This window comes from Crocodylus siamensis, chromosome 3, assembly GCF_052110815.1.
Source record: "Crocodylus siamensis isolate JL-2025a chromosome 3, ASM5211081v1, whole genome shotgun sequence".
NCBI lineage: Eukaryota > Metazoa > Chordata > Crocodylia > Crocodylidae > Crocodylus > Crocodylus siamensis.
In genome coordinates, this window is record NC_143397.1 from 17,252,638 (window position 1) to 17,266,615 (window position 13,978).

Genomic DNA, 13,978 nt, shown 5'->3' on the forward strand with positions numbered 1-13,978 from the left:
CCCCTTTCTCAAATTCATGATAGTTCTTTGTAACCCAGAGTTACTGCAAAATTACTATTTCAGCTCTGGTTTGACTAAACTGGGAAGAGAAAAATTGCTAACATTCCTTCTCATATAGTTTCCCTTTTGATCACGACCAAGACATTGTGAGAAAGAAAAAGGATGCTTGATTCCCTACTTTCAGGAAGAAGCCGCAATGATATTTTTTTAAAATTATCCTTAAATCACAGATTTTCTGGGCCTGGAGGAGCTCAGCCCTAAAAAGTGACATTTCATGCAATAGGATATTTTAACTTTACTAAATACCATAATACCATCTCAGGTCCTCTGCATTAGAAGAATAATGAGCAAAGAACTGGGAATAAGGCTCCCGATACATCAGGAAACCATGAACTGCATAGGTTCTGCTCATGACCCCAAGGGATTGTCTTTTACACTTTGGAAACAATTGTACAGCTGGCCAAAGCATCACTGAACTATAACTAATCTGAGGTAGGAGAGCAAGATGGATAGGTAAGGGACATTTTTACCCCTTATCACGCATTTGCAAGCAAAACAGGGTACATGGGAAAGGAAATAGGAAATTAACTTGGAAGATGTTTTCCAGATTTAATTCTTCAGAAGCTCTGTACTCTTAACACAAACCAATAAAGGAGTTATTAAGCAGTCTCTGCTACCCCTAGAACAATTCTCCTTGAGATTTCAGAAAACTGAAGAGGAAAGCCACATGGAATTCACTTAAGCAAGTCATCCTGGCATAATTCACTAGGGAACATCTTCTTGACACCTGCACTTAAGTGTATAATATTTTCTGTAATACTGTTACAAAAATTCATCCTGCACTGCAAGCTGATTCAGACTTACGAAGTCAAAATATTTCCCTTACTGCTAGAACACGATCCTTCCCTTTCATTTCAAAGAAACCAGACATAATTAGTGCCTCTAACCAGTGCTACTCAGCTGATCATGGCTTAAAAATTACCTGCACTGAGTCAGCCAGTCTCTGCCCCATCTAACTATGAGCTAGTTCACTTTTCACATTTCTAATAGAAGCTCAACCATTTCTCTTACCCCACTTCAGCAAGCCCAGGGCTTCTACAGACATGCGGGGAGCCTGCTCCGACAAGCACGGAAGTTGACACACCCCAGCAGCCTTCTGCGTCACGTGCATCCGTGTCCCCGTATGCTCCCAAACTGAAAAAATGTCAGTGGAGCGCTTTGAAATAAAACGCATTCAATGAGCGTTAGCTCGAAGCACCCTGCTTACATTTTTTCAGCATGAGGATGTGTGGGGACACTGATACACGTGACGCGTTGGCTGCTTTTAATTAGTGTGGCTTGCTAATTGAAGTGCCCAGTGGTGCACCCTGAAGCATGTGTAAAAGTGTCCCCACACTCCACCCTCACTCTCCATGCCATCATTTATTTGTAATGGTTACTGTGTTAATTTTCTCGTAACTAAAAAAGGACCGATGCCATAAGGTTACTCAAAATGTTTTCTCTGCTGAAGGACTCCTTCCTATATTATATATTTTTAAAATAATGACAGGCACACAATGGAGGGTAAGTGGGGGGGACAGGTAGCACAGGGAAAGCTGCCCATCTCTCTCTCTGCCTGCCCCTCTACCCCATTAGCTCCCTTGCCTACCCTACCCCATTCTACCCCTACTGCTTCCTTTACTGTCTTGTCCTCCGCTGCCAGCCTCATTACTGCCCCACTCAATTTCTCCCCCACCAGCACCTGCAGTAGGATTTAAGTTGATCCTCCAATAATTAGATTTCATACATGAAAAATTATAACACATTTATAAATATTCCACATGCAGAATCTAATTATTGAGGCATCACCTTACATTCAGTCATCTTGTATTCAGTTAAATACAGTAGTTGTACAAGTCCTATACTGTAGCTAGCACATGAATTTCACTGTTAAGAACAAGTACTTAACACCAACAAGGCAATTCTGCTCTATATTCAAGGATAAATACCTTGTTAAAAGTTAAATTAGAAGCTTGAGGCCTAAAGCAAATGCCATTTCTTTAAAAGTGTTTAACTTAATTTCGTATGCTAATTTACAGCAGCAACAGTCAATTTGAAAGATTTTAGTACATGAGCGAATCAATAGTTCTCCTTGCTTTTCAGTAGGAAAATAAGATTTTATTTTTTTTTCCTTCTATAGTTTAAAATTACCAAAGTTTGGAAGATTTCTTTAAAAGTCAGCATGGTGCGTGGATAGAAAAACAGAGCAGCAGCTCAAAAGTGCCCTCTGCTGGTTGTTATAAAAAAAATCACAGAAAGTTTAAGTCTTTGTAGGGATCCCTTTTTATGGTTGGGGAAAAAAAAGAAGATGTTTAAGTGACTTTTCATTGTGAAGATTCTAGATTTTGTTTCCAATATGACTTCATTTTTCTTTTTGGAAATGAAATGCAAGACAGCTTGTTGTTTAAATACCTTTTTCCACTTTAAAGTTCAGGTCCTAGATCATGGAAACAAAATCCACTGATTTCAGTGAAGTGAACATTACCTTAATGTTTTCAGAGGCAAAGCATGATACATGACTCGATCTGATTCTAGTTAAGTAAAAACATCCACCGAAACAGCGACCCTGATAACTGTATAGGCAAGTGATTTGATTACCTATACAATAGCAGTATAGAAAACGGTAAATTACTTTGTGAAAGAAGCTGCTATATTACGTGTACCCGTGCAATATAAAGGAACAAAAGCTTCAAAAGTCAAACAAGTTGCAGTTTGGAGTTGCCTGATTTTAACTGAAACGGTTCCATCAGGAAAGCCTGCCTTTGTTATATATGACAATCCAAAACCAACCATTTCAGATGCCAGGCATGGTTTATATAGTCAAAACAAGAAACACATCTTTAAGTTTCCATGCGAGTTTATATTTAGACCTAGTTTTTTTTCCCGGTGGACACTGTGTTCTCCTTGCACATACTGAATTAACCGTTTTAAACCAAAATACAGTTCAAAAATATGTTCAAAATCAAAATCTAGATCACTATTTAAGCTTCTCCTATGACTTCTCTTAATTTTTTCATACTTCAAAGGCCAGTAAGACTCCGCTGATTTACTTCCTTGTTTATGAACCAACATTGCAGTATTTGTTGTGTCAGCAAAATGCAGCTTTAGTAATAGTATTTAGCTGTAGCAAGTGCACCGAGGTGTCCCACAAAATTAGTGCCTTTTCAGTTAGGATCAACATTAGATTTCAAAACACAAACATGTTCTTGTCACCATGTACACCAGTACATTCTTCACTGCAATGATAATTATTTCTATGCAACAATTTAAATTTTTGTCAATGACTATCTGAAGCCAGAGTCACAAGGGGCTACTACAATATGGCAGCAATGATCTTATAGGTCTGCATGGCAGGCGTACTCCAAGTAGTTGTGTACTGTCTGGTACAAGTACTGAAGACAACCCTTACAGGCTAAATCCAAGGCATGTACATCCTGTAACTAGAAAGGAGTCCCTTTGATACATGTCCAGTAGGACAAGTTGCTATAAAAAAAACATTGTTCAGGAATAACTATTTCTTTATTAAAAACAGAAAGAAAATGATCCAAAGGCCAATAATTAGAAGCCACTCTAAAATTACTCTTTTGGGATCACTGCTCATAGATAAATGCAACTAGGCATCCTCAAATATAGAAGTCTCACTTCTTACCCATTAGTTGATGGAATAACACCAAATAGCCTGACAAACTATTCAGGCCAGGTATTGTAAGATTTGGGTTACAGTCAATGAAAAAATTTAAGAGTTAGAATTGCCTGTTAAAAACATGAAAAAACTAAATGTGCTTTTGAAATGGGCCTTGCAAAGTCAAGAGGAACAAACTGTTTCTAAGTATAGAAGGTGGAATTTTCAGAGGGCTTAGAGACTTTGGAACTAAAATACCATTGAAAGCCAGACACTTTGAAGATATCTCATCAGAAAAAAGAAACTTAGAAGGGTGATGCACCAGAGTGTGCAGGAGAGTCAAGCTGCAAGTCAACAACGGATAAAATTTTATACAGGGAGAAGATTCACGGGCACTTGCTAGGTGCCTATGATACAACTCTCCTTATGTCTGAAGAGGGGCGTTTTTGCCCAAAAGTATGCAAATAACAATTTTTACAACTATTTAGTTAGTCTAATTAAAGATATCACATCTACCCAAAGAACCTGGTCTGCCTATGTCCTTAGACCAACATGGCTACAACCAGCAAATCTATAGGTACCTCCTAGCTTTTTCAGAGCTATGTTAGGTATTTCCCAGTTTACCATGGAAATAAGAAGCTGATTTCTGAGCAGAATGAGCCATAAGGCTGGCTCCTTACATTTTTTTTTTTTTTTTAGTGGAAGGCAATTATGAAGTAGAGTTTTTACAGGTGAACATGATGAGTCTGGGCAACATGACGAGAGGGCTGTCAGTGAAGAGGCTAACTAAAGTACAGACAGAGCTTTAGTTCTGTAAATTGTAATACAGATACAATAGACACAGCCTGAGACACCAGAATGGCAAAGACTATCCCAGGGAAGCTTTGATATAGGTAGACTAACAGTGCCCAGCCTTCCAACAACTCCATAGGCTGGATGAGAGGCCCAGCAGCAGCTGCACTCCAGCCTGATCCCATGTGCCTAGTTCCAGCTGCAGAGGGACCCCGCACAGGACCATGCTACCTAGCCTGCAGGGGTCTCCAGAAACGTAGCAGTGGGGCCTTAATTGCTGTGGCTCTGAGAGCAGTTAAATGTTGCCACCAATCCCCTGCTGCCAAATTTCCAAACCTATGGAGGCTGCCTGACATGACTGTGGGCTGGAGGGTGACCAATATTTGGATTTAAAAATCTAAAAATAAACAGACAGTGTTTGTAATAGCAGGTTTTAGAGAACTGACAATGGATATCTAAAAACCTTGGAGAAAGAACCAGGAAAGAAAGTTAATTCTTAGGTTCCTGCCCATGCACTGTGTAAGGTATAAAAGTAGTCACCATATCCAGTGACAAAGTACTTGTTTCTTGACAGTAGCCTACCTAATGGCAACAGTATGTAATCCTTAGGACTTGTTAAAAACAAAAAAGAAACAATTTGCTACCAAAATAATACAAAAGCTTACTGGTGATAAGTGATAATTACCCTAATGAAGAGTTTCATGGAGCTCAAAAGTTGCAATCCATTTTATTATATGTAGACAACTTACATAAAGTCTGCATAGTTACTACTAGTTATGACTAACACTTTCTCTCCATTATTTCCTTGAATTACAGCGGTCATTTCCATGCTTGCACTAACCACTAGGCTGAAGAGTCATGCCAACTCTTTGCACCCTACACCTCTCACACCCAACAAATATTATTCCATAAGAGCGGATTGATGTGGCGTGGGCTTTTTTTTTTGGTTAACTATGAACAAAAATCTTTGTTCAATATAAAGTGTAAGCAAACACACTCTTTGGCTTGATTCTCTTCCTCCTATTAGGCATCTAAGTGGACTTAGGCACGTAAGTGTGATTTTGTTACACCCTGCTTGAGTCCCAGAAAATTAGTGAACATAAAAAAAGATGGCATGCCCTCCCACTCCTTCCTCCTTTTTTGTGGCTCAATATTAAAGGAACAAAAGTAGATGCATTCATTGATTTTTAGGATTTGTGCCTTACCTAATATCCTCATCCGTAACTATGAAAGCTTTGCAGAGAGGTTGAGATGTATTAAGCCAAACAGCTGGGTTCTTTTCCACAGCTGCAGAGAGCTGCCCTGTGATAGGTGCAGAACTAGTGTGCAAAGCACTGGCAACAGCAGACAAAAGGGTGTCATCATTGTTACCTGGGCCAACTCCTAAAATGCAAATAAATACATGGTTAAATTTTAACATAGAGCTTACTAGGGTACAGATAAGCTTTAAGTGGCAGAATTTTTCCTGTTTGCAAGACAGGTATGTCTACCGATAACAGACAAATGTATTTGGTCTTAGAAAAGTATGCTCATATTTAATGGCAATAAGATCAGCTATATTTTACAGTTGGTTTTAACAAATCATTTAACATTAATGAAGTTCGATTTCAATTTAAAAGTAAACAGAGAGACACTAACTTCTACCTAAAAAAAGACAGAATTTCCTCTATCAAGATCATTGAGCTAATGATTTAGGGTCCATTCCCAATTATTATGTTTAAGTATCCTTATTAATACATCACTTGGGCTCCAATAAACATAATTTCTCTGTAGCTTTTCATAATAACTTATATCAGCATCTCAGTAACATTTGCTTTAATATTACAAGGAGCAAAGTCAATGTCGGCAAGTAATAGCAGTCTTTTACAACTCCTCCAAATTCCTATAAAAATCTCCAGTGTGGTAGAATAAAGAATTACTAACTGTGAACTAATATGTATTGAGTTTTAGATCAATTACACTTGTGTCAGTAAGTGTGCAATCCTGAAGCACATTTTATGTTAAACAACTTGATAAGAGAAGAAAAATACGTTTAAGCAGTTGGGAGGTGTTCTGCCAGCAAGCACATCAAGATCTAAGGGTTAATAAAGTAACTCAAAGTGAGATCACAGTAGCTGAAAAGGTGACATGAGCATTCTTTTACACACTGCATGTGTTAGACATGATGTAACTGCTATAAATCCATACAATACCTTGAAGGCCTTTAGGTAGCTCCATGGATTTTATAATTTGTTCACTTACATCAGACGCACTTAAGCCTTGTAGCCTCTTCTCCCAGAAAAGCTGAAAGATAGACAGTGCTTATTAGCATAAAAACACACCAGGTGTGGAAAAACAAAAACAACCACATTCATATTAGCATTTGGTTCAGTCAATAAACACTTGACATCATTTAAAGTAAGATTAATCAGTGACATTAGTATTTTTAAAGACTGGGGCTTTATTATGCTTTCATTGATTATTCCACCCACCCCTTGGTTGGAATTTTGTCCCTAACCTCCACAGAGATAGGATCAAACTTTGGCTATTTCTAATAAAGATAAAATATTTAGTCCACTTTCCTAAACTGTCCCCCTCCGCCCCCACACACACACTTTAGCACCTAGAACTTGCCTGTTTGTCATGCAAGAACCAGATTAATAGCATATGGAGTCTCGCCAAGGTGTACACATTTTCTTTTGCTACTTTTATTTTTACTAACTGCAATATCAATCCAACCCTACTAGCATTCCCTTGCTATGCACAAGCCGATAGGAGTCCTGCCTGTTTTTTGGCATGAAAACCAAAACATTTCTACCAAAACACTGACAAAAATCAGCATTTTGACAGTTCTATTAGAAAATTCTTAACCACTTTGACTAGTGACATGGCATTTAGTTAAGTCACTGATACAGGGCACAGAAGCAAGGATGATATGGAATCAAACAAGTAGTATCTCACTGTCCTGATGCTTTCGGAAGAAATGAGCCTCATTGAAAGAGAGAACTACATAATGCTCATTAAAAGAAAATCCTTCCCCCCCACACTGACAGAGAGCACTATCCAATGAAGAGAAAACTGCTGGCAGAAATCAGTTGTCTTTAAGCATTAAGTACGCTCCCTTCCCCACAGGAAAAAAGGACACCTTTCCCATCATATATATATATATATATTTCTCACCTAGTTTGGTAAATTATTCTCCAATATACATCTATCTATGAATATTATGAGGTTAGTATTCTATAGAGACTGATTAATCAAAACACCAGTGGGTCTCTTAATTGAATGAGAAAAATTATCTTAACAGTATTAAGATCATTTCCTGAAATCATCAGTAAGATCACCTGAGCCATCCAGTGTGACCCATTACTTGTGCTTTCTGTAGAACTGTATCAGTGATGCTTTTTCCAATCTGGTTTCAGATACCGGTTATTCCATAGCTTCTTTGGCACCTGTCACTAATCATTTGCTTATGGTAGTAGTAGGGTTTCCAAGGAAGTCTCAAATGCCTCCTGTGAACTCTCACCAAATTTTAAACTGTTATTGTCAGCTTAGTATTTTCTGACTCTAGTTAGACCAAGGATTCTTGCCCTACTTTTTTTTTTTGAAGTTAGTTACCTTATGAATATTACCTTGACAGCATCTGCAGATAATTATTTCCCCCACATCTTTTGATTTAATCCCCATACATTTAGCTCCTTTGTATTTTTGTTAGCATCTTTTGCTAGTTCTTGCATCACAAAATCATTGTATTCAACATGCAATAGTTCTTATCTGTGAAGTAATAATTCCCTTTAAAATTCTAGAACACTGAAGAAAACTATGCTCAAATCAAGCAGAAGTAACAACTCCCTACCCTGGAGTATACTGAGATTTTATCAGACCAGTAAAACAGGAATAAAATCCTGCACCAGATTAGTATGATAAAAAACACATTTCTGAAGGGGGGGGGGGGAAGTACCCCCTTAAAAAAAAAGGGGGTGCCTCATCTCCCCCACCCAGCCATTTCTTAAGGGTCCTCTAGCTCAGTGGTACTCAAGCTTTCAGAGCCATGAGACAGATAATTGTTGCAGGGATCAGCATCAGCCCCTGGGTCCTGGTACCACCCCCTTCTCTGCCCCAAGGATTGAGTTTTGTGGCCGACAGGCCCTCCTGTCCCTCCAACGCCAGATTGGGCCCGGGAGCATGGCACCACCCATTCCTGGCCCTTCACACCCTCCCTGTCCCTGTGTGTTGGGATTGGAGGCAGGGGCCTGGTGCTACTCCTGCCTGGCACTGCACATCAGGTGCCCAATCCAGGACACAGGGCCTAGGACTACCTACAGGTCCAGAAATTTGGTAGGAGTCATGAAACTGCTTTCCCACTACCACGTTTCCAGACCTGCAAGAAGCCCAGGGGTTCCCAGGGAACCCCTGCAGGGTTTCCAGACCTGCAAGAAGCCTGTGGGCTGTGAGTTGAACACCCCTGCTCTGGCTAAATGAAGGTCCTGTCAACTCCTACACACAGATTATGGATCTGGATTATTATCTTTGTTGTGTGCTTTTTCAAAATGTTACAGGGGTGTAGGTTGTAGCCGTGTTGGTCTAAGGACATAGGCAGACAAGGTTCTTTGCATGAATCTGGAATCTTTTATTGGATCAATTTAAATAGTTGGAAAACAATTATTAAGCAAGCTTTCAGGTCCAAAAACCAAAACTCTCTCTCTGTCCACCCCCCACCCCGCCATTGACTCCTCAGTCTACATTTTCACTGACTGCCTGTCTTGTATGCATACCAGCCCAGCCTCTGGCTTCTTTACTTTTCATTCCATCCAGGAAGAGCCATACCAACTGCTGAAACTTCCTTAGCCTGATGAACCCAGAAGCTTGCTTAATAATTGTTTGCCAACTATTTAAGTTAGTCTAATAAAAGATATCAGATTCACGCAAAGAACCTTGTCTTTTCAAAATGTTACAGATAAATACAAAAAAAGCACCCAACCCTTAGCTAGGCTAGACTATCAGCAAACACAACTGCCAAGTCCCAACTGCTACAGCTGTTAACTAGTATTCCTAGATGCCTCCCCCAGTTATCCATGCCCCTGCCAGACGATATAGGTATGCCAAGGGGGGGGGGGGGGAGTATTCTTGGAGGGAATTTGAAGAACCACAATATGCGAAGGAACAAAATAAGAGTGTCTCTATACTCCAGCAATGAGGCATCAGAGCTTGGCAGGATTCTTCTAATGTTGATTTTCCCTCATCTGTGATGCACCTGATGATGGAGCTGGGACAGCAGATCATAAATTTTCACATTTGAATAAAAGGACTAAGTAGTGAATCACAACTAACAAACAATGCTGAACACTGTTTGTATCGATACCGACACCAAAAGTATGGACACCATAGTGTCAGCTAACTTGATTCTTCAAATGAATGCAGCACCTCTCTTTAATATAAAGACAACCAAGTATTTATACAGCCTCTATCACTGCAGGGTTCTGACAGTTTTGGGAGAAATGAGCACTTTGAGATTCAGATTCAAAGGCCAGAAAGGAACTAGTCTACTAGTTTGCATAAACAGGAGTCATCACAATCCCCTGAACAAAATTCCTGCTGTAAATCCAACAGCTGTACATCTAAAAGTTTCTGCAGGTCCACAACAGCACCAAAAACAACATCTCGTCTTGGTTTAAATGTTACTGGTGGAGAGAATCAATGGGAATTCTGGATGAATTGTTCTCATGCCTGCTTAAAATTTTACATACTCTTTCTAGCCTGAATTTGCCTACTTTCACTTTCCAACCAGTAGATCCTGCTGTGCCTTTACCTTCTAGATGAGAAGTGCCTCTTACCAAATATTCACCGACCCGCCCCCCCCACCCCCAACAGCTCCTTAGACTAATCGAATCATCCCTCTGCCTTCTCTTGGGTAAGTTAAGCAGACTGACTTCCTCTGATCTCTCACTGTGAAGCTTATCTATCAAGCCTTTAATCATTTTTGTGGTTCTTCTCTGAACCTTCTCTAATATTTCAGCCACTTTCTAATTATAGATGTTAGACCTGCAGCAATCACACTAGCCCCCAGAAACAATATAACTTGTGTTTATTGCTATTTGATATTATCTGGTCCAAAGATTACCTCTGACCCTTTTAGCCAGAGGGTATTGTTGGGAGCATATATTAGCTAATTACCATCAAATCTTTACAAAATCTGTTTCATGGTAGATTCCCTTACCCTTTAAGACAGTCTATCCTCCACATTATTATACGACCTATTATTTTACCAGTGCCCCTGTGGGCTAGGGATTCTCTCTGGAGGGCAAACTAAGGTAAAAGAAATTAAGGACCAGATCAAAAAGAAAAAAGCCTGGAAACATTATCTAAAGTGCCTAAAGTTTCGTGTTCTTTAAATGGGGAGAGTTATGCGCTTAAGACTGAGGTTCACAAAACTCACTATGCTGATCAGGGGACCCAAACCAGTCAATCAATGGTAAACAGAGGAGGAGATGTACAAAATCCCACTCCTCGACACGGGTCTACCTGCAGCCCCTAGTCAGGTGTCCAGGAAGAGCTACACTATTGGGTTTTGCTCCCTGCTTCCAATGTTGTAAAATACAGTACATCTAATAACATTGGAGCAAAATTCACAAGCAGTCTGAGAAGTGGCAACCAGAACCCAAAGTCCCTTGGCTTCCTCACCAAGCTGCAGTTTTGATTGCTCCACTTTTGGGCCATTCCTTTGGGAGGGGAGAGAAGTATGTTTGAAGCACCTCAGTAAATTGCATCTCCCATTTCCAGACAAGTGCTCTAGCCGCTAAGCTATTATACTACAGAAGCCATGTTTTTCACGGAAGGTGATGATGAGATTTGAATTCAGGACTGACAATAGGTTAGGTGTTGTCTAAGGATACTTAGTGGACCAGACCCTTCCAGGCAAATTTACTCTGCAAATTCCAAATGGCTTGAGATTTAAGCCCCTGAACAATGTGGGAATGCACAGTCATGACTTCAGGGTTTGGTTAGAAATGTAGCTCCTAGCTATTCTGTGTTTCTACTGGATTGTAGATGCGCTAGCACAACAATACATTTTTATGTTTGTTCAGAGAATGCTTAAGTAATTTTATGTTTGTGATAATTCTCTCACTTGGCTGAAAAAATAGATCAATGACTAATGTTCAGCTATAATCAAAGCTATGATCCTGGGTAAATGCAGCATCTCCTAAGCCTAAAGGAACTACAATTTCTAGTTACAAAGTAAGGAAATGATAGATTAGGTTTTCTATTGCTGGAACCACCAAACAAAATGTTGAGCTGTCACTTTTCCTCAGAGAAAAATGGAAATATTGCCTATTTTGCAAGAGCCTACAAGCAAGAAGTTAAGTTGATTTTTGTTGTAAAGATAGAGCAATTATACTGGCCTTTTCCATTTTAGTCATATGAACATGCACTTAAAAAAAGAGTAATACTGGAGTTCTTCTGCTTACATAAATGGTTACCCATCCAAAATTAAGAGTTTCACTCTTGCAAACCTTTAGCACTGCAAGTAGTCATGGACATCTATGTGAGCCTCTATGTGAATTATACTGTGAAAGATTGAGCCCTAAGAGGGTACATAACTCTCTTGTGCTATATTGAAGTGAATTTAGTACTTAAAGACCTGCTTCTATTGACACTTATAGAAATGACCTCTCCTGATATATCAATAGTCTCTTTTATAGTTAACTGGATAACACAATTTCTAACCTGAAATCCACAAGTGTAATTGCTGATTGTAGAGGTGCTGGAATTATTTCCAGAAGCAACCCATTTTGACACACTCAATCCTTGCTGACCACCCAAATATTTACCTTTGGTTTGAACAGGTTTTCCTGTCCTCATTTAAGTCCATAATGCTGATGGTCATTCCCATTTAAACCTGGATTGGGAAAGTCGTAAGGTTGCTGACAGGACATATGTTTAAAGACCAATTGGGATCTGATCCCCAGTCCCAACAACAAAGCCTCTTGCCATGCCACATATGCATGGCAGGAAGCACAATTATGGGCTCAGAGACTGGATCCCAATCACGTGCAGGGGGAACCTGGGATTATAGTTTTGGGCTACTCCTGCACTGGCAAGTTGAAAGACATGTGCCTGAAAAAATACACTAATTAAATCAGCTGGCTTTGAGGACCCACCAAAACTGGATGGAGTGGTTCCCAGACCCGGCTGACAACCAGGTGACTGTAGGCTGGATCACAACTGCACCAAGGCCCCACCTAGCAGCTGATCTTTGGCTGGCAGGGACCACAAAGAGGCTGGTTTGAGCCCCAGCATGGTCCCGTAGCCAGCCAATGATCAGCTGATTGGCTGGCGGAGATCGTTACTGGGGCTAGTTGGAGACCCTCGTGCAGTCTGCCCCTGCCACACGTTTAATTTTAGGTACAATGGAAAGCAGCCACACATTTATTGCACGTATTTTTATGGCTATTTCTTGTTTTACTGTACCATTCACTGCCTGAATGTGTGGCCACGTTACTATTTAAGACATGATTAACTGATTAATTGTATTTGGCTCTCAACAATCAGTGCAGCAGCAGGAAACCAGCCAACCCCCCCGCTTTGCTTGTAGTATTGTCAATGTGTTATGTCTTATGGCTGTGTCAGGGCTGACTGTGTAGCTTTACTAAAAGGTTAGACAGGTTTGTATAGGAATGACTCTGCCTCTGAGCACGGGGTTGGACTAGATCACCACCTTGTGAGGTCCCTTCCAGCTTTACTTTTCTAAGATGCTATGACAGCAGCACAGGACATATTAGTAGGCTAAAGTCTAGTGGCAAGACAAATTTGATCACTAGTCAGCAGGGCAAAACATATTAAACTACACAAATTTGCATGCAAATCAAGTCAAGAAGCCCAGTACATGATGAGAAGTGTGATATTTTCCAGTCTCCAATAAAGTTCTGAGAGAGTTTTCCCCCAGTTTCTTATATCAACTGAATTCAGCAAAGCAGAATGGCCCACACAATTACAGTACGCTCTCAGGTGTACTTATCAGAAAGCACAAGTGGTTATCCTGAATTTAAAAAAAAACCAGGAAACTTCAGTGCCATTTTCTAACCCATAATAAACTCCAGAGGCACCATCTCCCACAACAGTTTGCAAAATCTTATTAGCTTACATCTATCAACAAAAAGTTGTGAACATCTTAAGTACATAATTTCCAAAAGGTGCTCAGAAAAAACACTGATGTACATGTACAGAACAGCCCTTGTACTCTGTGGCCATCTGACCTACAAATACCAAGACATGCAATGAATGGTAATTTTTTTTCATTTTCTATCATCCACCAGTCTAGAGGCCAGAAGCTTAAGGGTTAAATTGCAATATAAAGGTGGACCGCTTTTCTGCAATACGTATTCCAGAATTTGGAAAAAGCTGGAATATAAGCATAAGAAAATACCGGAAGTCTTCTAAGACACATCCAGCAAGGTAAGATTTCCATTTTGTAATGGTAAGGATTGCTCAAACTGGTATCCTGTAAAGTAAGGCAATTAAATGCGATTTCTACTTAAGCAAGAGGTC